Raw genomic sequence first — 27,797 nt, 5'->3', positions numbered from 1 at the left:
AAAAGTGGCTCACTGCAAGAAAATGATGCAAATAAAGACACAATCACTTCGACGCTTCGGTTTAGATTCGATGGGAGATCGTGGGGTGGATTATTTTATTTCACAAATTGCGACTCTCTAAGCAGGCGAAATAAATATCATCGCTTTAAAGCGTCTATATGTTACAGAATAAACACGTGTCGCGCATAGGTCAATCCATAGCCCGCTCTTCCAATTTTTCACACCGCCTAAAATTTTCAGAAATCTCGCTTTTAAACTCCCACCTACCACGACAATCTCAACTACTCAAAAACTAACTGCTCGTGAAAGTTGCTACTACTAGTCATCGGATCACTCGGTCTTCTTTAGCACAAACGAATCCCTGATTTATCTTTCTTCAGTGATTTAGAAATCCTTGAGGCCACATTTCTCTCATCCCTCAAACAAATATCTCAATAAATCGGAAATCGAAATTGATAGTTTTTCCATTTCGACTTTCCAAACAAATTAAAATCGCAGGAGAAATTTGTTTTGTTGCAAAGGGTTTTGGATGCACCGTTCTTTGGATTGTTCGAGTATGCTGCTTAAAATCGATGCCGATCAATTCTGTCAGGTTTTCCCTTTTTCATTCAATTTAGTTTTGGTGCTGGAGAATTAATTTATTTTCTACAGATTTATAATTTTTTCTAGATAATTCAGCAAATTATTTTAATGTCTATTAGTTAATTGTTAGCCTCCGTTGTTATTGTGTTTGTTTAATTTTCATGTTCTCATTTAATTAATTTTCCGTGCAAGTCTAATTCTTCAATGAACAATCAGAGGTTTGGTTGGAAAATATTGTAATTATTCAACGAGAAATCAGAGGGTTGGTTGGCATTTTTTTTTTGAGTAGAAGTACTACTTTTGAGTGTTGATGGTAATCTTTCTTTGAGGAAGCATGTATTTCTAGTTTAGCAGAATTATGTCATGGGGTTGGGTTGTGTGGAAATTCAGGTTGTCAAGCTCAATATTAGTGAATGACGCTTCTGTAAAGGTCGTCGACCTTCGACGACTTACCCCTTTAATTAAATCTAGACCGTCGATTGATCTGAATCTAATCTAGACCGTTCACTTGATTTTACCCTTTTATGGGTTGTTTGGCTCTAGGAAAAAAAAGTACCCAACGTATATTTAATTTAATTATTTAATATCAATGACATCATCATCCGTCCATTTCACCGCCGGCCCCCATCACCGCCGGCCACCATCACCGCCGACCACCATCATCCGGCAACCGAACACCATCATCTCGCCCACCACCATCATCATCGCCGGCAACCACCAACATCATCCGGCCACTACCATCACCGCCGACCACCATCACCGCCGGCCACCACTCCACATCGTCGGCCATCTAATTTTATAATTATTTAAATAATAATCTTTTTTAATTCTATAATTAATTAAATAGTAATATTTTTTTAATTTTAAGTAAATAACCGTTAAGTTTTTTAAAATATTATTTTATTTATCCGACATTAGCTAATTTGGACATATATTAAAAACAGTTATCAAATTTAATTTAATTATTTTTACCGTATTTTTTTTAAAAAAAAATCTGATTTTATTTGATACGGTATTAGATAATTATTAATTACCGAAAGTTTTTTAAATAAAACAGATTTTATTTGATACGGTATTATATAATTATTACCGAAATTAAAATAGATTCTGATATTATAGAATAATATTTATTTTTTAGATATTCTTTAATTGATTTAGTATCTTAATTTTTCCTAAACTGAGCCATTTCGTTATTGATTTTGCTAAAAAAAAAAACAGATTTTATTTTATTACCAAAATAAAAATAGATTTTGATGTTTTTTGTTTAGGGATAAAATAGCTTTTGATATTATAATATTTATTTTTTAGATATTCTTTTTATAAAAAATCAGATTTTATTTGTTACTATAAAAAAAATTTAATTTTATTTGTTACGATGCAAAAAATTAGATTTTATTTGTTACCATAAAAAAAATCAGATTTTATTCATATTTTTTTATTTCGGTAATTAACTAATACCGTATATCTGAATTATATTAGTTAATAATTGTTACCGAAATGGTTAACAAATAAAATCTGAACACATAAAATCTAAATTGTTACCTAAGTTTTTAAAAAATTACCGAAATAAAAAAATAAGATTTTAATTGATTACCAAAATAAAAATAGATTTTGATACCGTATATCTGAATTATATTAGTTAATAATTGTTACAGAAATTGTTAACAAATAAAATCTGAATTGTTACCTAAGTTTTTTAAAAAAATTACCGAAATAAAAAAATTAGATTTTATTTGATTACCAAAATAAAAATAGATTTTGATACCGTATATCTGAATTATATAAGTTAATAATTGTTACCAAAATTGTTAACAAATAAAATCTGAATTCTTACCGAAATTAAAACAAAAATTACCGAAATAAAAAAAAAAATCAAATTTTATTTGATTACCGAAATAAAAATAGATTCTGATGTTTTTTTAAGGGATAAAATAGATTATGATATTATATAATAATATTTATTTTTTAGATATTCTTTAATTGATTTAATATGTTAATTTTCCTAAATTGATGCCTTAGATTTCGTTAACAATTGTTACCGAAATGTTTTTTAAAAAATCAGATTTTATTTGATTGTTACCGAAATTTTTTTTAAAAAAATCTTATTTTATATTTTTTAATTATATATTGTTACCGAATTTTTTTTAAAAAAATCCTTATCTTATATTTAAAACAAATCTTATCTTATATTGTTACCGATTTTTTTAAAAAAGAATCTTATCTTATATTAAAAAAAAATCTTATCTTATATTGTTACCGAGATTTTATTTGATTGTTACCGAAATTTATTTGATTGTTACCGAAATTTTATAAAGTATTATTTCTATATGTCGATTATTTTGATTGTGGATATTGATCATAAATTGATTTATTTCATATATTTTTTCAGTATTCATTGATATATGCATGATGTTGTTGAGAAATAATATATGTTAGTGATAATTTCGGATTGATTGTAAGAGAATCAAGAGATTGATTGTTGCAAAAGATCGGTAATTTCGGACAATCTATTTACTTATTTGTGTTACCATTTTCATGAAATTAAATAACCAAACCCCTTTGGGTCGTGTTAGATAATTTAACAGGTTTAATGTATCGAACGAATCAAATATCGACTGGTTCGTCACGGCATTGCTTATTTATTACTAGTCTTATATGCACGCGATGCGTGCAGGAGTATATATAAATCTTAAACTTGTGATTATTACATTTAATCACCACAAATAATAAGCAAGCTTCAAGTTCAACTGGTATTTTGTTAATCTCTCATTCGCAACAAAAGTGCATACGCTAGAAAACCTTCTTAAGTGTCTGAACTTAAGCATGCCTTGCAACTACATTCGCAGTTAAATAGATCAACCAAGTATATACAACACACAATCACATAAGCGTTGTTTCAGCTAAAGTTGTGTATGTGTTTTTTTTAAAATTAAAATAGTACAGCAGCAAATCAAGGTTCATGTTCATGAAAATTAGATAAATTGACATCTAAAACAGATGTAGCTCTGATAAGTACAAATCCTTATGAGACTCCTCTGGCTGGTACATCATATTGATACCACTGTGAGCCTTGCTTCCTCCCTAGCTTCATGGCCATGCGGTCAGCAAGTGGCTGGTGTGTGTGTTTTTTTTAATAACAGAATGGTCTGCATTATATGAAACCGGATTCTTGTATCTCACTTTTCCAACAATGGAGATTATTTTTTTTCCTTTTTTACATGATTGACTGCAAAAGAAACTTATTATTGGAAGCTCTAAACCTCATGAATGACCTTTTCATGGTTGTCATCATCTCCATCGCAATCAGGATCTTCAGCTGACATTCCGGAAGAATCTGTTCAAAGGGGGGCATAATATATGAGATATAAACTGATGCCTCTAGTCAACTCCAAACCTCAGGTAAATGGGCACATAATTGAGTCATATGCCTTCACTGTCGGCTAAGAAATTAAAAACATAAGTAGCATTTACACTTTAAAAATAATGTAAGGAGTAGCAGATTTCCTTCTTAATGGAAGTTATTTAAGCACTTATTCAATTTTACAGGTATGTAACACCATTCAAGAGACGGCAAATAAGGCCGATGCTCCAAAAAGCATCAGCTATATTCTGAAAGATTAAAACCCGAGAAATAGTTCAAAAATGATCAAAGAATCCGATCCTCATGCCCTATTTCACAGAGTCCAGATCAACAACTTTACAATAAACCATCGTAAGACACACAACAACATCCAGAAGCTAGTCCCAAGACTGAACCAGAGAATTTAAAAACCCATAAATATTAATTTATTAATTCCATTTTTAAAAAATCAATTATTTCTCTTTTGTTTCTCTCTACAGGAGATGCTACTTCGAAGCGCATCAACGCCTCTGCTAAACTCATGGGCAATGAACCACTCTCCTTCCGTACCATCCACCCCAACTTCTCCTGAACCTAAATCTCAGCATAGACCTAAGAATGAACCCGAGAATTTAAAAACCCTAAAATTTCCTTACTTTCCCCCCCAAAAGCTAATATTTGAAAACATAAGAATTTTATTTTTAATTTTAGGGGAAATTGAATAATGAATCGAAAATTACCTCAAGTCCAACACCTTCTCCGTGAAGAGCTTTGATGTTGTCGATGTTGCCATAAGCGACCTGCTGGTACAACACTTAAGCCTTTGATTGTTGTTACACCTTCAGCCTTTGCGTGCATATAAGACTACACTTCAGCCTACATAAAAGAGTACATGTTACATCTAAGATCAGATATAATAATGAGGATTTAACCCAAATCAAAAACAGCAACCAACTTGGCAACAATTTGATTAAATATGTAATATGAACCCATTTTGTCAACTTACCTTTCAGCAATTACCACCAACCAGCAAATAACTCATCAGACATAAAATGTTCAGCTACTAATCTCACTCCTACAACCAAATTCAATCAAATAATAACAAAGTCAGAGGTACCCAAAAACTAAAAGCTAGCTATAAATCAAATTGATGAAAATATTGAGAACCAACTTAAAAATTGAATTGAAAATGTTCAAGAGAGAGCCAGAGAGCTACCAGCCATTGGTATTTGGTAGCGTTGAAGAAAATGTAAAAGAATGAACAAAGATACGTGTGTATCATAGTTCGAGAATCGACTCATCTAACGGCTGAAAAAGGTATACTGCCGTCTTACACGACAGCCGGAAGAACTACATGCCGGAAAATAATAAAAAACAAAATTAAATGATCAACACCAATTAAAAATCCTAATAATTATCAAAACAGAAAAAACATCCCCAAATATTTTATTATTCAAATTCAAAATCCATACCTGTAATCGCATTGAAACATGACATAATTACAGTCAACCCTAAATATCTCAGGTCATATCACTCTTCTAATTCTTTATTTTTACAGAATCGATCAAACTTTCTTCTTCTGTCCTTGGCTGCTTCAGTTAGTGGAAGGAATCTCTTGAAACATGTGGTGGCTGCTCATCGACGCAAAGCAGCAGCTCTTGCACGCACACCCTCTCGAGAAGCAGTCATAGTTGATGAAGAAGGACTTCTTAGAGCTGGTGATGCAGGTGTAGCAGGAGCTCTTGCACTACATCTGTTTCTTTTTCAGCCTACAATCAAACAAACAAATATTTATCTTTACCATTTTATACTCCAATTAAAATAAATTAAACTAAATTAAATTTCAAAATTATAAGAATGCCTGGTTACCTTATTTGTCAGCCATCCTGATGTTTATCAGTTCCAAATTTCAACCAGTGTGCAAAGCCCCAAATTTCAACCCTGTCAAATCCAATCAAAACTGACTTGAAATATAGAAAGAGGGGGAGAGAGACATACAACTTTCTATGAATCGCATTTGATAAATAAAATAAAATAAAATAGGGAATTGACGCCAACATAAACAAAAGTTGGTCCGGATCAACCACTATACTACCAGGAAATATAGTTAAGGTTTAGAAATTGAGGGAAATATAACCTGGGTTGTGTGAGGCGGCGACGCGTAACTCCGGCGGTGGAGGCCAATTGATGTTCCCCTCCTTGACGCCACTGTTGTCGCTTTCTATGGCACCGGATCTAAGGAAGAGGTATGGTGGTTGTGAATATTATGACGCTCGGTTAAAGATAATTTCAATAACATAACGTAAAATAACAAATTTACCAACAAAAATTGTAAACCTAAAATGACGAATTGAAGCCTGACAAATTCTAGTCTGAACTAAGGGGAAAAGAAAACCTTTCAGCGGTGGCAACATTTAGAGAGACGTCATCGGGCAAGCGAACCGGAGAGCATCCACTGTGACGGATCTTCCTTCCATAGCCGCTGTGGCGGCGGCGCTAGCGACCGGATGAACGGAGGAGTGGTTTATGCAAAACTCGCAGAACTCATGAAGGGGATTGAAAGAAGGCATATCGGAGGCCGATCTGAAGAGAAAGTATGAGATTGGGGCTCTCTAACCCTAGAAATGGCTTTGTTGTTTGGTGAGGGTCTGAGGGAAAAGTGAAGAAAGAGAAAAGTGAGAGGGGAGAGTCTGAGAGGCTCATCAACGTGGACACGGAAATGGGAGGGGGTGAGGGTATTTTCGTAATTTACTCAGTGGACACGAAAAGTTATTTTACTGAATTGCCCCTCCCCTCTTGGCTTATATAATAGAGATTCTAAGCATTTTCTTATCTAACGAGACCCTTTAATTATATATATATATATATATATATATATATATATATATATATATATATATATATATATATATATATATATATATATATATATATATATATGTTAGGGCCTCCTAATTATTTTTTGGAGTTACCAAATACTTTGGGAGTTCCAGTTTTTTAATTAGGAGTTACTGAGTAGGGAATAATAAAGATTTAAATAACTTTGGAAGTAAGAGAATCAAGAGATTGATTGTTGCAAAAGATCGGTAATTTCATACACTCTGTTTACTTATTTGCTTTTCCGTTCACATGAAATTAAATAAGCAAACCCTTTTGGGTCGTGTTAGATAAATTAACAGGGTTTAATATATCGAGCGTATCAAATACCTGCTAGTTCGTCACGGCATTGCTTATTTATTATTTTAAGCATTTCCTTATCTAATGCGACCCTTTAATTATTAATAAATCTAAAAATTTATGTTAGGACCTCCTAATTATTTTTTGAGTTACCAAATACTTTTGGAATTCCATTTTATGAATTAGGAGTTACTGAATTGGGAATCATAAAGATTTAATTAACTTTGGAAGTAAGAGAATCAATAGAGTGAGTGTTGCCAAATTTCGGTAATTTCGGACACTGTTTACTTATTTGCGTTTCCGTTCACATGAAATTAAATAAACAAACCCCTTTGGGTCGTGTTAGATAATTTAACAGGGTTTAATGTATCGAACGTATCAAATATCGGTTGGTTCGTCTTTGCATTACTTATTTATTATTCTTAACATTTTCTTATCTAGTGCGACCATTTGATTATAAATAAATCTACATATCTATACATGTTAGAACCTCTTAATTATTTTTTGGAGTTACCAAATACTTTGGGAATTCAAGTTTATTATTAAGAGTTACTGAATTGGGAATAATAAAGATTTAAATAACTTCTGAAAGTAAAAGAATCAAGACAGTGAGTGCAGCAAAATATAAGTAATTTCAGAAATTCTATTTACTTGTTTGCGTTAACGTTCACATGAAATTAAATAAGCAAACCCCTTTGGGTCGTGTTAGATAATTTAACAGAGTTTAATGTATCGAACGAATAAAATATCGGCTGGTTCGTCTTTGCATTACTTATTTTTTATTCTTAGCATTTTCTTATCTAGTGCGACCCCTTAATATAAATATATATATATATATATATATATATATATATATATATATATATATATATATATATATATATATATATATATATATATATATATATATATATATATATATATATATATATATATAAATAATATATATAGGGTCAAGGCTTAGATGTCGCGCGTGAAAATAGAAAAACTAAATCCAAGCAATTAGAACACTTGCCTAAAAATAAAAGTAAAACCACTATTTCTCTCTGTATTTCTTCCTGGGCTCTTCTTCCATGGCGGAAATCAAATATGCAAGATGTAATTAACAATTTTTACTCCTGATTCTGGTTCTCACTAAACATAATTTCTTTAAAGATGTCAACAGTTCCCCAACGTGAAGGTATTTTTTTTCTGTTTTGTTGTAATCGATTAGTTTTAAATTTCGAAATCAGGCTTTCGAAATTACAAATTGATTGTGAAATTGAATTGATTAGTAAATTTTGATTGCGAAATTACGTCAATTGTTAACATCCTTTTTAGGTTTGATTTGCTCATGTTGAATTTGGGGCGGTGGGTGGGAGTTTGATTTGCTCATGTGCAAGTTTCTGGATATTATCACAAAGTACTGCCTTGATTTAAGGAAGCTAACCATAAGTAACGCCAACAAGTTAATGTTTAGCGGGGGAGTTGGGAAGGAAGAAATATGCAAATTGGAGTACTTGAGTGCGAAAGAATTGCAAGGGATGAATGACCAGGTGCTTGAAATGGTTGCGAAGAGGTGCCCTAAACTTGTTTACTTGGACTTAAAAAGCTGCAGGATTGTTACAAGAGTGTTACAGAGAAAGGATTCAGAGAGATTGCTGAGAATTGCAAACAACTCAGGCACGTAAACTTGGATTAGTGTCTAATGGTGCACAAAGATGTTGTCAGTTTTCATGGTGAGCTCATGTTTGTTACTGAGTAAAATAGTTTCCCAGAATCCAACTGATTATAGTGTAGAACAGATGAAGAGTTTTCTAAGACGAGGATGTCTTGTTATTCCAGGAACTTGGGAGACGATTATTACAGATAAAATGGTATGCCTTTCCGATCTCAAGTTTTCATTAATCAGTTTACATGTTATATTCTTGTATTTCAGTTAATTGGTTGAGATTCTCGAGTGTAGAAAGAAGTGAATTCAGGAGCGCCAGGGGCCCGAACTCGGGTCTGGTGCCACGGGGAGAGGCCAAGGCTTCTACCTTAAATAAATAACAACAATCACACACACAATATAAGTTTAAGATAATTGTCTCATGGCAAGGAGAAAGGTCGCAGTGTTTCTAGTAATGATGGTTGCAGTTTGGGTTGCTTTCAATGATGACTACAAGTTAAATGTGTCTGACCTGATGACCTGCAGGGCCGCGGTGTCTCTCAGCAACTTGACTAGCCCTATCTGCAGCGTGCCACACCATTATCAAGAGTCTTAGTGCTGATGATATTCAATGCCTATGCACCTATAAGGCTAACCAAGTGAAGGAAATATGTCATTCACCCAAGGTGCATTAAGTCTAATAACAAGGTTCAGATTAATTGCGAACAATTAATTCAGTGAGATCAAGTGATCGGAACAGCTAGCTGGAGCAATGCTTCCGATCAGTGAGTTCTAATGGACATTAAACTCACAGCTTACTCTTGACTGAACCTAGTAGGTCACACCAATGACACGTAACAGATCACCGGATTAAATGAATCGGAAATTCATTTAATAGCTTTTCGGGAATTAGTTGGAAAACGTATTATACGATACGACCTTACATCGGAATCGTATATCGTATCGCGGATATTCGTAAGCTAGGCGAAACGAATAAATCGTATCGTACGACGGTGATTCGTCGTATACGAAACGATAAATAATATATCGGAAATATATTTAATCGCGGATACGAAAGGGGCAACGCTGCCAGCCCAACGAGCCAAGGCGCGCAAGCGCGCAAGGCCCACTGGGCGTAGCAGCGAGCCAGCGCGCAAGGCCCATGCCTTGGCTGGGCGCGCGCACATGCAAGGGACAACAGTAGCAGCAGCGCACACAGCGCAGCCCAAGGCCCAGCGCCTGTATGGCTGTGCGCGTGTGGGCTTGCGCGAATGATGCTGGCTGGCCTTGCCTTATGGCTTGGTCGGTTAGTAAGGTTATGTAAATAACCTTCTAACCCCTTTTCCAACATAACACAATTAATACACACAACCCTAGGAGAAAACAGAGAACCCTAATTCTCTCTGTGGCTCCAAAGTGTGTTCATCCCAAAAGCACAAACTCTTGATCGATTGTCTAAGCTACGATAATCAAGACGGATCTGATCGTGTCGGTGAACCAAGTAGAGGAACGACAACTGGAGTTCTAAGTTCATGTTCGTTGACAATTTTTGGAAAACACGCTTCAAACGCAAGTCTGCTTAATCTGTGCTTTATACATGTTTCCTGGCTTTGGGGATTGTTTCGCACATGTTATTATGTTTAACTGTATTCCCCTACAGTGGTATCATGAGCCTTATGTATTTAAAGCATGTTTTAGCATGATTTAATTGTTTTTGCATCTGTCGAAAATTTTGAATTTTTTGTTGAATTTTCGGAATTTTACGAATTATTGGATGAATTGCGTAATAATCAGGTCCGAAACCAAAAATATTCGTTTTTTCGAGTTTTAAAACCCTAATCTGATTGAAAAGGATTTTCTAAGATCAACTCATGAGAACGGAATTGCAAAAACAGGCCTCGAAGTGTCGTTTTTTGGGCGTTTTTGTTAATTTTTCATTAAAAATTAAAAGTGACGGACAGTAATTCAATTAAAAGGTCAACCTAAACTACTCGGAATTGCTTGAAATTTTGACACAATGTTTCTGGGAATATTCTTGATCTATGGTAAAATTTTCAGATTTTCAGGATAAGTATTGCCTTTCCCCAATTCGTAAAATTTGAAACCCTAATTGAATTTTAATTAATTTTGGTTTAATAATTCGGTTAATTGGGAAAGGGGATATAATTTCATGGGTCAGTGGCTAATTTTAAAAATTATTGTAATAAATATTTGAATGGTTTCGTTAATTTTAATTGCACTTAAACCTAATTATTAAAAATCTGAAATTTAAATGTTAAAGAACGATTTAAAGCTTCGGATTTTATTAATTAAAAGTTCAAATTTTAATGTTGATTCGTTCGTTCATAAAAATTTGAATAATGTTAGCCTTTGATTTAATAATTTTACGAAATTGGATTGTCGTTGAAGTTTATTAAATCGTTAAAAATCGTTGTTTTTCGAAAATAAAAATCGTAACTTTTTGAAAAATAATATTAATGCAAGTTCGTGAAATTAAATTTATTTTTAATTAAGTTGGTCCGTAGGCACGAACACGATGTGTGGTGGACGTATGGCTCGACGAGCCATGCGGGCTGCTATACGATGGCCGAGCCGCAGCGACACGGGCAGCAGCAAGCGTGCTGCGTGCCTCGTGCGCGTTGGGCGAGGAAAGGGGCAGGCGATTGCTTGCGGGGGGCTGCGACGAAGCAAGGCGCAAGGCCATACGACGTCCAGCGCAACGATGCACGACGACGCAGCGCAGGGGCAGCGACAGCTGCGGGCACGCGCGCGGGCGAAGGCTGCGGGGTGTGCGAGCTTGCTCGTGCACTCGTAGGCCACACGCAAGGTCTATGGGGCTGGGCGCAAGCCTAGCCCAACTACGTAATTGAACTTTTTCGTTGAAAATTGTTTATTTCGTTGGGCTTCGCATATTTGCATTAATTTGGGCTAACAGGATATTTAATTTAATATTTTATTTGCTTGGGCCGGGCCGCGAGTTTTAATTTAATATTTCATAATTAATTATCCGGAATAATTATTGGTTTGAGTGGGAGCCACTAAATGAAATTAAAATGAAATTATTTTTAATTATTTTCGTAGGTCGCATTATTTTAATTAAATTCAATTTTAATTAGAATAAAGTCTAAGGATTAATAATTTGGAAATTGATTAATCTTTTAGGACGCGTTTATGTGAACGTGAATTTTAATTAATTCACGTAAATACTTGCATATTTATATGGGTCATTCGTTTTAGCATACGAATGGGTGAATGCATAGAATGTATATTTTATGTAACGCAGGTACTCCAAGTGACTAGTATGGCCAATTTAGGATAGTTAAATACGGTCTGCTTACCGTTCTATCTTTGAATGTAAAGTTTTAAATATGGTCTGCGTACCATGGAAATTTTGATGTAATTTTATTATTTTCAAGTATTTCTAAGTTTAGAACTTTAAGTTAGCATTTGAACGAAGATTCAAGACGATGCCAAGCTAACAAGGAGGTGATGAAGATTGGATGCTTCAAGACAAGATGTTTTGGGTCATACTAGATCACCATTTCTTTATGCAATTTAATATATATATATTATACGTGAATGTATGAATGTATGTATGCTTTGCATGAACAGGTTGTTTCATATGAATCGATTAGATTAAGTTCACTAAATAATCGAACCAACATAGAAACAACTAGGTCCAAAGTAATATTGAGTTTAAAAATTGCCTTCCAAATCAAGCACTTACAAAAATCTAGGGATCTAAGATAGTAGGTTTCCGCCAAAGCGAGGTGCTATTTTAGTAGACTTAGGTGGTAAGGCGTCCCAAAGGAGCACGTTGATTGTGGTTTCAACTCAAACAACAATGGCATTATGTTGTGGCAATGGGATAAATTATGGCATTAATTTATTAACCAAGAGTAATTTGGAGATTACTAGCAATAGGTTTTTCTTACCTAAAATCTTAAAGTACTTAAGACATGCCAAAGCTGCTTAAGGATTTAGGACTTTTGGGGTCTTGGAATCGTTTCATTCATTTTTGGACCATGCTTTTGCTTTTTGCATGAATGAAATGTTTTAATAGCTTTAATGATTGCATGTTTTTGCTTTTATTTCAAAGTTATTGAATTATATGAATGGTTATTTATTGCAAATTTTTTTCGATTGTAGTAATCAAATGGCCGCAAACAATAACAATACTTTCAACCTGCGTTCAATTCTCGACAAAGAGAAGTTGAATGGCAACAATTTCCTCGACTGGCAAAGGAACTTACAAATAATTCTTATGCATGAGGAAAAGGAATATGTCCTTGAGGAAGAGTTACCGGAAGAGGCTGGGCCGGAGGTAACTCAAGCTGCCCTTAATCGTTGGATTTAGGCCAACAGGGATGTCAAATGTGTGATGCTTGCATCCATGAGTCCTGAACTTCAGAAAACGTTCATTAACTCGGATGCTTACCAAATCATCTCGGAGTTGAAGAACATGTTTCAGGACCAAGCCAGAATCGAAAGATTCGAGACTCAGAGGTTGATCCTTGAGACTAAGCTCAAGAAAGGAGAACCAGTGAGCCACATGTTCTTAAAATGATTGGACTCTTTGAGAACATGAGAGCTCTAGATTCTGACGTCTCAAATGAAATGGCTATTGACATCATTCTCCATTCGCTTCATAGTGGATATGATCAGTTCAAGTTGAATTACAACATGAACAGCATGGAGAAATCTCTTACTGAGCTTCACGGTATGCTGAAAACCGCTGAAAAGACGCTCAAGCAAGAGAATAAGCATGATATGCTTATGTTGCATAAGGGCAAGAACTTCAAGAAATCAGGAAAGAATAAGGGCAAGAAGGGTAAGGGCAAGGCTGCGCCCTCATCCAAGTCCAACGGCACCAGTTCTGGTAAACAGAAGAGGGTGACTCGTTCTCCTGCCGACTCTGAATGCTTCTACTGCAAGAAGAAGGGGCATTGGAAGAGGGATTGCTTGAAGAAGAAGGAAGATGAGAAGAACGGGAACGTTGCTTCTACTTCAGGTATATATGTTATACATTGTAATCTTGCAAATTCTACTTCTTGGGTATTAGATACTGGTTGTGGCTCACACTTATGTTCCAATTCGCAGGGACAAAGGAGAAGTAGAAAGCTTGATAAAGGCGAGATGGATCTACGCGTGGGAAATGGAGCACGGATTGCTGCATTAGCCGGAGGATCTTATTTTATTTCTTTGACTAGTGGGTTTGTTTTGGAACTGGAAAACTGTTACTATGTTCCTAGTATCACCAGAAACATTATTTCCGTTTCAAGTTTGGATTCTAAAGGTTTTAGTTTTCCAGAAACATTATTTCCGTTTCCGTTTCAGTTTTCATAGTTGTTCTTTTTCTTTGAATGGAATGTTTTATGGTTCAGCACAACAAGAAAACGGTCTTTATGTGCTAGATACGAGCAAACACATTTATAACATAAATACCAAAAAGGCTAAAACTGGTGATTCGGATCTCACATTTCTGTGGCATTGTCGATTAGGCCATATAAACACAAAGCGCATGGAATTACTTCAACGGAAAGGAATTCTAGAATCATTCGACTTGGAGAAGATTGATCAATGCGAATCTTGTTTACTTGGCAAAATGGCAAAGCAACCTTTCTCAAAGGTGGGAGAAAGAGCAAGCGAACTACTAGGGCTAATACATACGGACGTATGTGGGCCTATGAGTACGAAAGCTAGAGGTGAGTTCAGCTATTTCATAACATTTACGGACGACTTCAATAGATATGGATATATTTACTTAATGAAGCACAAGTCTAAATCGTTTGAGAAATTCCGAGAATTTCAAAATGAAGTAGAGAATCAACATGGCAAGAAAATCAAAGCTCTAAGATCAGATCGAGGAGGTGAATATCTTAGCCACGAGTTTGATGACCATCTAAAAGAATGCGGTATTCTTTCTGAATTGACTGCTCCGGGGACACCTCAATGGAATGGAGTGTCGGAACAGAGAAACATGACCTTACTCGATATGGTCAGGTCAATGATGGGTTAGGCCGAACTTCCTTTACAGTTCTGGGGACATGCGTTGCAAACTGCAGCACTCACACTAAATCGTGCTCCGTCAAAAGCTGTTGAAAAGACTCCATACGAATTATGGACTGGGAAACTTCCAAAGTTGTCTTTTCTGAAGATTTGGGGTTGCGAAGCATATGTCAAGTGATTAATTTCGGACAAGCTACAACCTAAATCTGACAAATGTTTCTTTGTTGGGTATCCAAAAGAAACAAAGGGGTATTATTTCTACAACAAGTCAGACAACAAGGTTTTTGTTGCTCGTGACGGTGTCTTTTTGGAAAGAAATCATATTTCCAAATTGACAAGTGGGAGAATAATAGACCTCGAAGAGATTCGAGACGAACAACGAACTCAGAACTCTTTAGAAGAAGTTCAGGTTGATGAACCTCCAAGGTCTTTAGAAGAGCCAGTGGGAGTAGTTCCTCAAAATGTTGTTGCCCCTCGTAAGTCAAGTAGAACTATTTTTCAGCCGGACAGACGGACAGGCGTCCTCTTGACTGAAAACTTAGACGTTCTCATATTGGATAGTGATGAACCTATGACTTACAAGCAAGCTATGACGAGCCCAAGCTCCACTAAATGGTTAGAGGCCATGCAATCTGAAATAGACTCCATGTCTAAAAATCAAGTCTGGGATTTGGTTGATTTGCCGGATGGGTTCACACCTATCGGATGCAAATGGGTCTTCAAGTTGAAGAAAGACAAATATGGAATTGTATACATATACAAGGCTAGATTGGTAGCAAAAGGTTACAGGCAAGTTCACGGCGTTGACTACGATGAAACCTTTTCTCCAGTCGCGATGCTTAAGCCTATTCGGATAATCCTTGCGATTGCCGCTTTTCATGACTATGAAATATGGCAAATGGATGTCAAAACTGCCTTCTTGAATGGTGTTCTTGAAGATATTGTGTTCATGACACAGCCGGAGGGTTTTGTCGATCAAAAGAACCAAGGAAAGGTATGCAAGCTTAAGAAGTCCATCTACGGACCAAAGCAGGCATCAAGGAGTTGGAATAAACGATTTGATGAAGCAATCAATAAGTTTGGCTTCATCAAGAATCAGGATGAATCTTGTGTATACAAGAAGGTCAGTGGGGGTAAAATTGCATTCCTAGTCTTGTATGTTGACGACATACTGCTTATTGGAAACGACATTCCTATGTTGGAGTCTATAAAGACTTGGCTTGGGAAGTGTTTCTCAATGAAGGACTTAGGAGAGGCATAGTACATATTGGGCATCAAGATCTATAGGGATAGATCTAAGAGGATGATTGGACTAAGACAAAGCACTTACATTCACAAAGTGCTAGCTAGGTTCAATATGATGGAAGCCAAGAAGGGCCATCTACCCATGTCACATGGCACATATCTAAGCAAGAATCAGTGTCCCAAAACATTTGATGAGCGTAGAAAGATGAGTGGAACTCCATAGGCTTCGGCTATTGGATCCATCATGTATGCTATGATTTGTACAAAGCCGGATGTTTCGTTCGCACTCAGTACAACGAGCAGGTACCAGTCAGAACCAGGTGAGGCGCATTGGACTGCTGCCAAGAACATCCTAAAATACCTGAAAAGGACTAAGGATCAGTTTCTGGTTTATGGTGGTACAGATGAGTTGATTGTTAAGGGCTATACGGACGCAAGCTTTCAAACCAACAAAGATGATTTCAGATCACAGTCTGGGTTTGTGTTCTGCCTCAACGGCGGAGCAGTAAGGTGGAAAAGTGCTAAGCAAAGCACTATTGCGGATTCTACAACTGAAGCCGAGTAAATTTCTGCCTCAGAAGCAGCAAAGGAAGCTGTTTGGATTCGGAAGTTCATCGAAGAACTTGGTGTTGTCCCCTCCATTAAAGGACCAGTGGCTTTGTATTGTGACAATAGCGGAGCCATTGCCCAGGCAAAGGAGCCTAGGAGCCACCAGAAGTCCAAGCACGTACTGCGGCGATTTCATATACTTCGAGAGATCGTTGAAAGAAAAGAAATCGAGATTTGCAAGGTTGGAACTGACGACAACGTCGCGGATCCATTGACTAAACCGTTGCCACAAGTGAAACACAACGCACATGTAGCAACCATGGGAATCAAGCATGTTGGAGAATGGCTTTGATTTTCTAAGTATTGTTTTAGAACATCTGTTAGATCTATGTTTAAAACAATTGGTTTAACCATTTCATATTTATGAAATTTATTATTTCATATTCATTTAATTGTGGTTTAGAATTAAATGATAAGTCCATGTGATTCAAATCATTCAAATGGGATGTCAAGATGGATTCTTCGACAAAGAAACACCCATAAGTGAACTTGAATATTGAAGTCACAAAGGATCCCTAATCCAGGTCATTGAAAGGTGGACGACCAATGACTAATGAAGATTAGATTGCAAGAAGATTACTTAGTTCTGTTTCTTGAACTAGAGTGACAGGATGTCAGAATCTTTTGCATAGATACTTATTGGATCTTGAATCGGATTGACCATGAGAACACTTTAAGAGATTAAAGTCATGTCATAGGTAGTTCTCATTAATGGTGATTAGAAACCGTTCCTCAGAACATGAGCGATGATGTCTGCTCGTTTGAGAATTAGTTCGCTTTGATGCTAGCTAAACGTCGCACCGTAAAAGGAGGCTATAAAAGCAGTTATCGGGCGTACTATGAATCAAAGTGAGTGTTCATAGATTGGAAGAATGGATTATCCTCCTATCTTTGATAGGATATGGTGTTGTTGTGTAACAAGGCCTCTCGGAGAGTTAGATACTGTAAAATGCATGGTCGTGCTCAGAATGGTTAAGGCTTAACCTTCTGCAAAAGTTTGACAGTTGAACTCTGTAATCCGAGAAACACTTCTGGACCTAATAAGGATGGCTTGGATCTTACCTTATGTTCAGTAAGTAACACTAAGTGACAAAGGAATGTGAATACACACTTGTCTGAATGACAAGTGGGAGACTGAAGGAAATATGTCCTTCACCCAAGGTGCATTAAGTCTAATACCAAGGTTCAGATTAATTGCGAACAATTAATTCAGTGAGATCAAGTAATCGGAACAGCTAGCTGGAGCAATGCTTCCGATCAGTGAGTTCTAATGGACATTAAACTCACAGCTTACTCTTGACTGAACCTACAAGGTCACACCAATGACACGTAACAGATCACCGGATTAAATGAATCGGAAATTCATTTAATAGCTTTTCGGGAATTAGTATTATACGATACGACCTTGCATCGGAATCGTATATCATATCGCGGATATTCGTAATCTAGGCGAAACGAATAAATCGTATCGTACGACGGTGATTCGTCGTATACGAAACGATAAATAATATATCGGAAATATATTTAATCGCGGATACGAAAGGGGCAACGCTGCCAGCCCAACGAGCCAAGGCGCGCAAGCGCGCAAGGCCCACTGGGCGTAGCAGCGAGCCAGCGCGCAAGGCCCATGCCTTGGCTGGGCGCGCGCACACGCAAGGGACAGCAGCAGCAGCAGCAGCAGCAGCGCACGCCCAAGGCCCAACGCCTGTATGGATGTGCGCGTGTGGGCTTGCGCGGATGATGCTGGCCGGCCTTGCCTTATGGCTTGGTCGGTTAGTAAGGTTATGTAAATAACCTTCTAACCCCTTTTCCAACATAACACAATTAATACACACAACCCTAGGAGAAAACAGAGAACCCTAATTCTCTCTGTGCCTCCAAAGTGTGTTCATCCCAAAAGCACAAACTCTTGATCGATTGTCTAAGCTACGATAATCAAGACGGATCTGATCGTGTCAGTGAACCAAGTAGAGGAACGAAAACTGGAGTTCTAAGTTCGTGTTCGTTGACAATTTGTGGAAAACACGCTTCAAACGTAAGTCTGCTTAATCTGTGCTTTATACATGCTTCCTGGCTTTGGGGTTTGTTTCCGCACATGTTATTATGTTTAACTGTATTCCCCTACACCAAGGGGGTATGTTACTATTGAGACCATGCCTGATCAGAACCAACACACTACTGATGGTGTTGATACCGTTGCTCACTTTAATTAATATATTGTAATAATCCACCCTCATTTTCTTATTCTGATTTGTAAAAACCCAAATATATGTTCTGATTTATAAATTTCTAATGAAATCAAATATGAACTAGTGACAGGAAAGCAAAATAAATTTACTTATTTGTGAAATAGGAGTACTTGATATCTTGTGCAAATGAGCAAAATAAGTTTACTCATTTGTGCAAATGAGCAAATAAATTTACTCATTTGTGCAAATGAGCAAAATAAATTTACTCATTTGTGCAAATGGGCAAAATAAATTACTCATTTGTGAAAATGAGCAAAATAAATTTACTTATTTGTGAAATAGGAGTACTTGATATCTTGTGCAAATGAGCAAAATAAGTTTACTCATTTGTGCAAATGAGCAAAATCAATTTACTCATTTGTGCAAATGAGCAAAATAAGTTTACCCATTTGTGCAAATGAGCAAAATAAATTTTCTCATTTGTGGAAATGAGCAAAATAAATTACTCATTTGTGAAAATGAGCAAAATAAATTTTCTGTTCATGTGTTTGTTTTATGTTCAGCTAGTTTTTTATTGATGTTTTGTTCTCTTATTCGTGCTTCTTATCTTACTCGGTTGATACTTTTGACTGATTTTTACGAATTAGGTTTTCGAATTATTATTTGATATTAGGTTCAGTTATTAGATTTTATTTGATATCTTTGAATTGGTAGTTTTTTTGAATTAAGTTCATTGGATTTCATCTTTCGAATTAGTTTTTTGCTTTTGATTTTCTGGAATTAACTAGGTTTTACTCGAATTGAATTGATGCTAAAAGTTTTCTAGGCAAGATCTTATCACTGATTGTTGCAAGAGAGAACCAGATATCAATAACATGTAAGTGATGAAGAATCAATGTATTTGTTTAATTGCAACAAGGTCCTGCCATCCTCTTTAAACTAACACCAACAGCAGATTGGTTGGATCAGATCCTTCTGCATGTTTAGGTATTGTGCCTGATCCCTTTTGTATATTAAGGGGTGTCCATCCCTTTGGAGGAAAGATATGTTTGTAATATCTTGCAAATACACTTGAAACTATTTGTGGTCTTTGGCTTGCGTTTTATGCAACTCTTCAAACTGTTTGTCCCGCTATCCTGGTTTTCTAGATGATAGGAAGACCTACTAGCCTAACTCTGGGTTCTACCTCCTTGGTTTTGGCTATTGTTTCTTTCTTTATTGCCTTGCCTAAATCCACCCATGTTGTGGCTAAGAGGATTGCTTTTTAGGCCAACTTGTTATCATTTATGTTGTTGGCTACATCAATGCTAAATAATATAATCCTATCATGCATCCTCTCCATGTTGCTGCCAGCACCGCCGTTGGTGCCTTTGCTTGTGTATTGGATATGCCTTATAATCCAACTGTAACTGTTGCAATCACACCTGACCCTATTGGAATGCCTTAAATAAGGCAATCGTTATGTGTAATTTCTCTCCTCTTATATGCTCTTCCCCGACTCTTCTCAGTATTATATGGTGTTTTTCTTCTTGTTTGAGAATATGACTCGTTCTTTACTCTTAGTGGAAGTACAGGGCTTGATGGAACCCAATACTCTTCCTTTGGTGTTTCTTGAGGGAGAACTTTTGCATTAGCCCGTGTCTTGAACGTACCATGTTTCCTAACTGTTGTTGCTGCATCTCTGAGCTTCTGGATCTCGGGATATGTTCTTTCTCCTTAGTATTAAGATCAGAGAAGTATTTGAAGGTGGTGATTTTAGTACAACCAATTTGAGATTGATCTGATGGTTTGTATTGCTGATATCCTCGTGTCTCTTTGGAGTTCGGAGTACTTAAAATGGAGTGTAAGTGTTTAACTGCAGCATTAGAGAATATTTCCAACAAACCAGGCATAAGTGTCAGGGTATGTATAACCTTGGAACCTTGATTTGATTTTCTGGTTGCTGCTGCTTTTAAGCATTTCTGAAAGTTCAGACAAAACATCGAAAGTTCGTATTGTGTTGGTACCAACATGAAGTAATGCCTATTAGCTCAATTGGTAGAGCTTTGTGCCATTGCACAATGATGTAGGTTCGAATCCTACATAGGCAACTCTTGTATTTTGTTTATGATATTAGTTCTCGTACTGGATTATTCTTTACTTTTGAATAAGCAAAAGTAAACTATTTAAAAAGTTTTCAATATTAACAAAGCCGAACTTTAAAATTTAAAAAATGAGCAAAAAAATTTGCTCATTTGTGTCAACTATAAAAAATGAGCAAAAATATTTGCTCATTTGTGTAAACTATAAAAAATGAGCAAAAATATTTGCTCATTAGTGTAAACTATAAAAAAATGAGTAAATATTAAAATGAGTAAAAATATTTACTCATTTATGTAAACTATAAAAAATGAGCAATTTTTTTTGATGTTAAATAAGATGAGATTTTAAAATATTTGCTCATATAGACACAATGTGCAAAAATTTTGAATATTAACAAATCCGGATTTTAAAATTCATTTCTTTGAACTATATAAAATGAGCAAATATATTTTTGCTCATTGTTTCTAAATGAGCAAATATTAAAGTTCAGATTTTAAAGTTTTTGCTCATTGTGTCTAAATGAGCAAATATTAAAATCCGAACTTTAAACCTTTGCTCATTGTGTCTAAATGAGCAAATATTAAAGTTTGGATTTTAAAATTTTGCTCGTTGTATCTAAATGAGCAAATATTAAAGTTCGGATTTTAAACATTTGCTCATTGTGTCTAAATGAGCAAATATTAAAGTTTGATTTTAAACTTTTGCACATTGTGTCTAAATGAGCAAATATTATAGTTTCGATTTTAAATTTTTGCTCATTGTGTCTAAATGAGTAAATATTAAAGTTCGGGTTTTAAAGTTTTGCTCATTATTTCTAAATGAGCAAATATTAAAATACGAACTTTAAAGTTTTGCTCATTGTGTCTAAATGAGTAAATATTAAAGTTTGGGTTTTAAAGTTTTGCTGATGCAGTCAATCAGGCAAGTCCGGTTTAGTTTTCTATACAGCCATTTAGTCATGCTCAGTTAGTTCTAACAGAGATCGGTATACTGTTATGCTCAAGTCTGCCTTGAAGGGGTCCGTTTTAATCCTACCTTGGTTAATTTGGCCCGAGTTCCTCTGCTGTTGTTTGGACCTACATTCTGATATGTGCAGACTGGTTGTTCTATAAGTGGTGTTTGCAGGATGTTTGTACTGATTTCTGTTGTTGCAGTCTACTGCTGTGGTTTCTGGTTTGTTCGTTGTCTTCTGCTGTGATTCTACAGTGTGCAGTATGAGTGTGATTGTTTGTTGCAGCTACTACTTTCTGTTGCTGGGTTGTTTAAAGTGCAGCTATTGCTTCTGTTTGTCTAGCAGTTGCTAGTTGTTAGGGCTGCTATTGTGGAGTTACTTGTTGTGCTGTGTTCTGCAGCAGTTGGTTCTATTGATTCTTGTTTGTGCTACTGGCTGCTCTCCCGCATCTGCTAGTTGTGTTGTTTTGTTAGGGTTGCGGACTGTGCACCCTTTTCTGCTGTTTGTTGTTTGTTCGCTTGGATTCTGCTATTTTCTACCTTTTGGAAATCAAGTTTTCTAATTTACCAAAAAAAAGAAAGAAACATAATAGTTCAAAAAGAACATGAACTGATAATAAGTAAATAACATTAACCCAGAAGTAAATAAAAACAATACAAAAAGTAAAGATTAACCTACGTGGAATTCGAACCCACATCTTTTGTGCATTTTCACAATGCTCTACCTATTGAGCTAGTAGGCTAGTGTTTTTAAATAGAATCAACAAAAGTAAAACAAAAACCAAAATAAAAAATGGATTAAAAAAGACTTTAAAATATTTTTGAGTGGACAAAGGGAATATTACAAGCAGTCAATCATATTGATTAATAAAACACATGAGTTCAAATATTTGACAGAAGTTAAAGGAAGAACTTTGGATCTCAATCTGAGAGTTGAAGCATGAGTTAAGGACCAATAGAACAAATCAATCTGAAAACAGTCACATTCACAGCTGTCTGAGATTTCTGCAATAACTGCAACTTTTTAAATTAACACTCGTCTATTTCAGAGTAGTTATCATATCGTACAAGCCCTCAAATATATGACTCTAACTTGGTGCACGCAACAAAATCCAAGTATGACTTACATCTATTTCTGGGTTTAAGGTAGTAGATTTATCCTCACATGCCAAAGTAGTAGGCATGACTATTATTCTCATTTGGAAGAGTTCTAAATTACCATTGTGATGACTGAATTCATTAGCAGTTTAAAATTTTAACTAGCATACGCTGAAATTGTGCAGAAATTTAAAATGATTGGAAGAACAGATGAACTTGAACTGTTAAGATGTACATGTATCCTTGGAAATAAATAAAGAAATCAACAGTGGAAAAACAGAAAATGCAAGGGGAAACAGGTACTTAAATTATCATTTTAGGAGGGTATCAAAGACTAAACAACAGTCCACAATTTTCTAAGACTAAGACAAATAGACAATACAATAATGATTTTCAAACGCAACTCCTTGATAAAGGAGCAACATAGGATTTGAAAGCTTGATAGTCATTAAAAGTTCAACAGAAGATTTAAAATTGCCGCTTTAACATTATCAAGTCTGAAACTGGAAATTGATACAACATACGAGAATGATTAAATGAAAGAGAAAACCCTAGGTTACGATATTGATCCATTATATACTTGTTTAGGCTATAGCTCGCCATGAATTTTCTTTATCTAGCAGTCTAAGATGAAGTTATCGTGACTAGTGAAATGAGTTCTCAACTTCTCACAGAAGATGCATACCATTGAACAACTTCGTTATTCCAGCAGCACTAAGCTAAAGGTTGCAGAACATCTGAAGGCATATCTAAATTTAATACGAAGTATATAGAGGCCCCAAACCATGCAGCTTAAGTGCTTAGCATCTGTTCTCTTTTACTGCAATATTCCGATAAGTACACAAATGATACTCTGATAACATATTCATATAATCTTCTATAGTGGCAAGACTACCTTGAATAACCTAGACAAGTTATCAAGTAATGCTGAGAAGTCTCTTAAGAAAACAAGATGTCTCTCCAATATTCACACTAATCAGTTTAACAGAATGTGAATAACACCCCGGCCACATTTGTATCAATTTAAGATTTAGGGAAAGGAACCAATAGATGACTCATCATAGAACTTGGCGACAGTCCAGAAACATATGGTTTCCTCTCAGACACAAGTCACTAAACAAAAGTATGAGCTTCTGATTTTTATTCTTATCATTTCAGGCATACACAGTCTCCGTCTTAATATAATGATAAGAAACAGATAGGCCCGAATAATACTAACCATGGTTGATGAACTAAGTGAACCATCTATCAGCAACGTTATCAAATTCTTAGTCCAAGGGACAATATACAGGGAAGGGTTTCAACAAGGACTACTCTCCAATTCTCTCTAGGGACGGCTTTACAATCACAATTACATTGACAAAATCCACGAGCTATGGACTCAAAACTCAGGGCTTACTTCTGAGTTCTGACTAAGATAGTATATGTTGCATAAACCTACCATATATGCTGAAAATCAATGTAGAACATTTGGAATCACTCATCAATTGCATAAACCTACCCTATAGAGAAATGATGTAGTGTTTGACAAATGATTATGAAACCAGAAGCCACATGAATACAAAAATTCTTCTGCAATTGGAAAAACAACCCCTCGTTCCATGGAAGATTGCTCATTTGAGTCAACAGTCCGAAATGAGCAAGAGGACTGAAAATGATGATTGCTTGTAGTTTAATCTAATATATATATATAAAGGAGGCATATTTGCTAGAATATTAGAGCGCCACCTAGGATTACTATAGGTTTCCGCCAATGAAAAAAGATATTTCTAATTTATTTAGGAATTAAAAAAACTGGATGCCACGTAGATAATTGATTATATGACACATAGATATTTTAATTAATTAATTAATAATATAACTCTCATAATTAATAGTGATCATAATCCTGAGTTTTGTTTAATAGTTATCATAATTCTACTCGCGAGCCATTAGATTGTAGACTTTAATTAATATGAAATACAAAATTTATATTGTTAGTTTTAGCTTTTATCTTGACAATATTGAAACAATACAAGAGTGATTTCTCTCCGAGAACAACAAGAAACAATTTGTTGGATGAATGGGAGTTTATGAAATCCAGGGAGTATATCCTTAGCTCCTTACTCCTTAGATACGGAGTACAAATTATCCTAAGGCCAAATTTTGATTTTTATTTACACATTAGATAAAGATGCCTATATTGTTAAAATCTCATGTAAATTAGATAAATTTAAAAAATAATAATAATAATTAAATGATAACATACATATAAATCATAAAAGTTCTAATCAAATCATGATTCCAAGGTACGTAATGTACTTACTAATGTACTATAACTCTTCAAGATATGAATTGAAATTCTAATCAAATCCTGAGTCCAAGTTACGTACTAATACTAACGCACTATAACTCTTCAAGATAGAAATTGAAAAGTCTAATCATATTCAAATTTATAATTGATTAAGTCCTATAAATTGATCATATTGTTCAATCCATAACCCATACACAATCACATCTTTGACTTTTAATTTTGGTTATTCTTCTAATATCGATCTACTTTATGATTTTAAAATAAGCTTCATAAATTAACTTATAACGTTATCATGTAATTGCAAGTGATTATGTGCATGCCTCAATTAAAGCAAAATTTGTTCAAGGCTTTCGTCCAAAATCAATTGAGGGAAAAGTCTACACAATCAGATATTTTCCGGTCCAACCTAATAAGGAACAATATCTATATTTTTGTTATTTACTCCGTAGTAAAGTTTTTTTTTGATTTATTATGTAACAATTTTGATTTATTTACTCCGTAATAAATTGTATTTTTTTCCTTTGTATTTTTTTTCTCTTTTTAGATATCGTTGGTATGGTTGTGAATGAAGTTGGAGATTCTATCGAAACAGAAGACCATTGGTACACTTTTTTTCTTCTTCTAAAGAGTTAATTAAATATACTTTTTATGGTGTTATTATTTATTTAATTTCTTTATCTAACATGGTACAACGAACCCAACTAAAAATTTAGAGCAATTGTTTTGATGAATATTCGCAACAAAAAAAACCAACTTGGTGATTCCACTAAGGCCTTTTATTATAGTTGTTATATCTACCATGGTAAAACAATTTTTAGGTAAGTATTGGCATTGCACATTATAACTCATGTATCTCTTAAAATTGTTTTATGAACCATTTATTTATTTTATTTTATTTTATTTTATTTTCTACATGTAAAATTAATCTAACCACTTTACCGTCAACCAAGATATATATAAATCTTGATGTTCCAGAGGTTCATAAATTGAAAGAGATATGGAGGTATAGTTCATATACACATATATGGTTTTTATACTTCAAAACTACTCCGTACGAATTAGTCTCATTAGAATCTGTTGTTGCTTGGTGGATATCCTGTTTTCGATTGGAGTTTTGCTTTTGGATTTAGAGATACAATAAAAGTCTTTTAATTCCGGAGTGCTACGTACAATGCTAAATTAATTATCAAGTGAGCTAGAGAAAACAATATAAAATTTCCTAAGGAAAAAGATCAATTTTACAAGTATAAACTATGGTAGAACGAGACATGCATAAAATTAGTCACAATTGTAGGATGAAGGATTGATGACGCAGTAAGTCAACATAGTGAAGAAGGTATAATTAATTAAACGGTTGAAATTGAAATCGTATATGGATTTTTTTGTTTTTAGACTTGAGAGCTTACAGTATAGCCTATTAATTAGCCTATAGGATGGTTTGCGGATATTCTATGATACGTTTTCAGCCTATTTACCAATAACACTACATGCATGAAATTCTAGATACGTTTTCGGCTACAAACTAACACTCCATGCATGAAATTCTATGATACGTTTTCGGCTACAAACTAACACTCCATGAATGAAATATAAACATGATTCACTCTTAATATATACTATATGTTCACTCATAATTTAGATGTTCATCTCTTAATTAATATATGTTTTCTTATATATATTGTTGTTATTGTGAAAAGTTAGAAACTATAATTATTGGACAACTCGAAGTACAACGTACTAAAGAAATCATCTCTAAAACGATGATATCTCAACTCTCATTGATCATATCCAGAAAACTGTTGAAAAGGTATTTAATATTTTTTACATTAAACTTTTTTTCCTATAGAAATACAGAATTGTTCATGTCGTAGTCACATTTATACATTAAACCCAATCTAACTTAACTCTATTATTTGTGAATATTTATATGATTTAATCTTCTACTGTAAGGCGAAAGTTACTAAAATCATGGGTTAAAATAGCTGGTATTATATCTCATGCCAGGGTTGTAAAAAATGCATCATTCAAGGATTAAAAGGCTTTTATACCATCCTTTGCGAAAAGTAAAAGGCCAATTCCAAGGTTTATATTCTACACTCTATAGCAAGAAAGAAGATGGTTATTGCAATTAATTGCCTAATTTTAATTGAAGATTTTTATCTGTTGTTAGAGTTGGAATTTATGAGTAACAATGGTGATTGGTGAAAGTGATAAGGATAAGTGTTGAGGGTTTAGAATGATAAATGTCAAATTGCCACATGGGTTTTGTTTTTAAAATTGAAAGTAAAAGCTACAAGTCTAAAGCAACAATATAGGGAAAGCTTAGGCCTTGGACACGAGTGGACATGAGTCAAATAGAGGGGTATGTGCTTCTTATGAAAAATGATGGACGTGAGCTACAGATTTTTGGTTTCTTATTTCATATCATAAATTTTGTGAAATTATGTATATACATTATACATTGATTTGGGGTTAACATAAAAAATAAAATGATGCTAACGGAATCCATGTATTCACCAAAACGCAACCTAATAATATAAGTAAAAATAGTTATTATAAAAATAAAATAAAAACGAAACATGTGCATCGCAC

General features: G+C 34.8%; 1 long non-coding RNA gene across 2 annotated transcripts; it reads right to left on the bottom strand.

The window, feature by feature from the left end:
- Window positions 1-3,432: 3,432 nt before the first annotated feature.
- Window positions 3,433-6,634, bottom strand: LOC110779833 (uncharacterized). Of its 2 annotated transcripts, XR_008933099.1 has the most exons (8): window positions 6,318-6,634; window positions 6,060-6,157; window positions 5,792-5,863; window positions 5,395-5,691; window positions 5,139-5,272; window positions 4,929-4,997; window positions 4,663-4,798; window positions 3,433-3,916 (listed from the first exon to the last, which is right to left on the bottom strand). It is a non-coding gene; the product is annotated as an uncharacterized lncRNA (long non-coding RNA). The 2 variants fall into 2 exon arrangements; XR_008933100.1 differs by lacking the exon at window positions 5,139-5,272 and having other exon boundaries at window positions 3,435-3,916; window positions 6,318-6,633.
- Between the last annotated feature and the right edge of the window lie 21,163 nt (window positions 6,635-27,797).

Source organism: Spinacia oleracea, chromosome 4 (assembly GCF_020520425.1).
Source record: "Spinacia oleracea cultivar Varoflay chromosome 4, BTI_SOV_V1, whole genome shotgun sequence".
NCBI classification, from domain to species: Eukaryota; Viridiplantae; Streptophyta; class Magnoliopsida; order Caryophyllales; family Amaranthaceae; genus Spinacia; species Spinacia oleracea.
The sequence above is the reverse complement of the archived record's forward strand: the minus strand, read 5'-3'. Positions and strand labels throughout refer to the sequence as shown.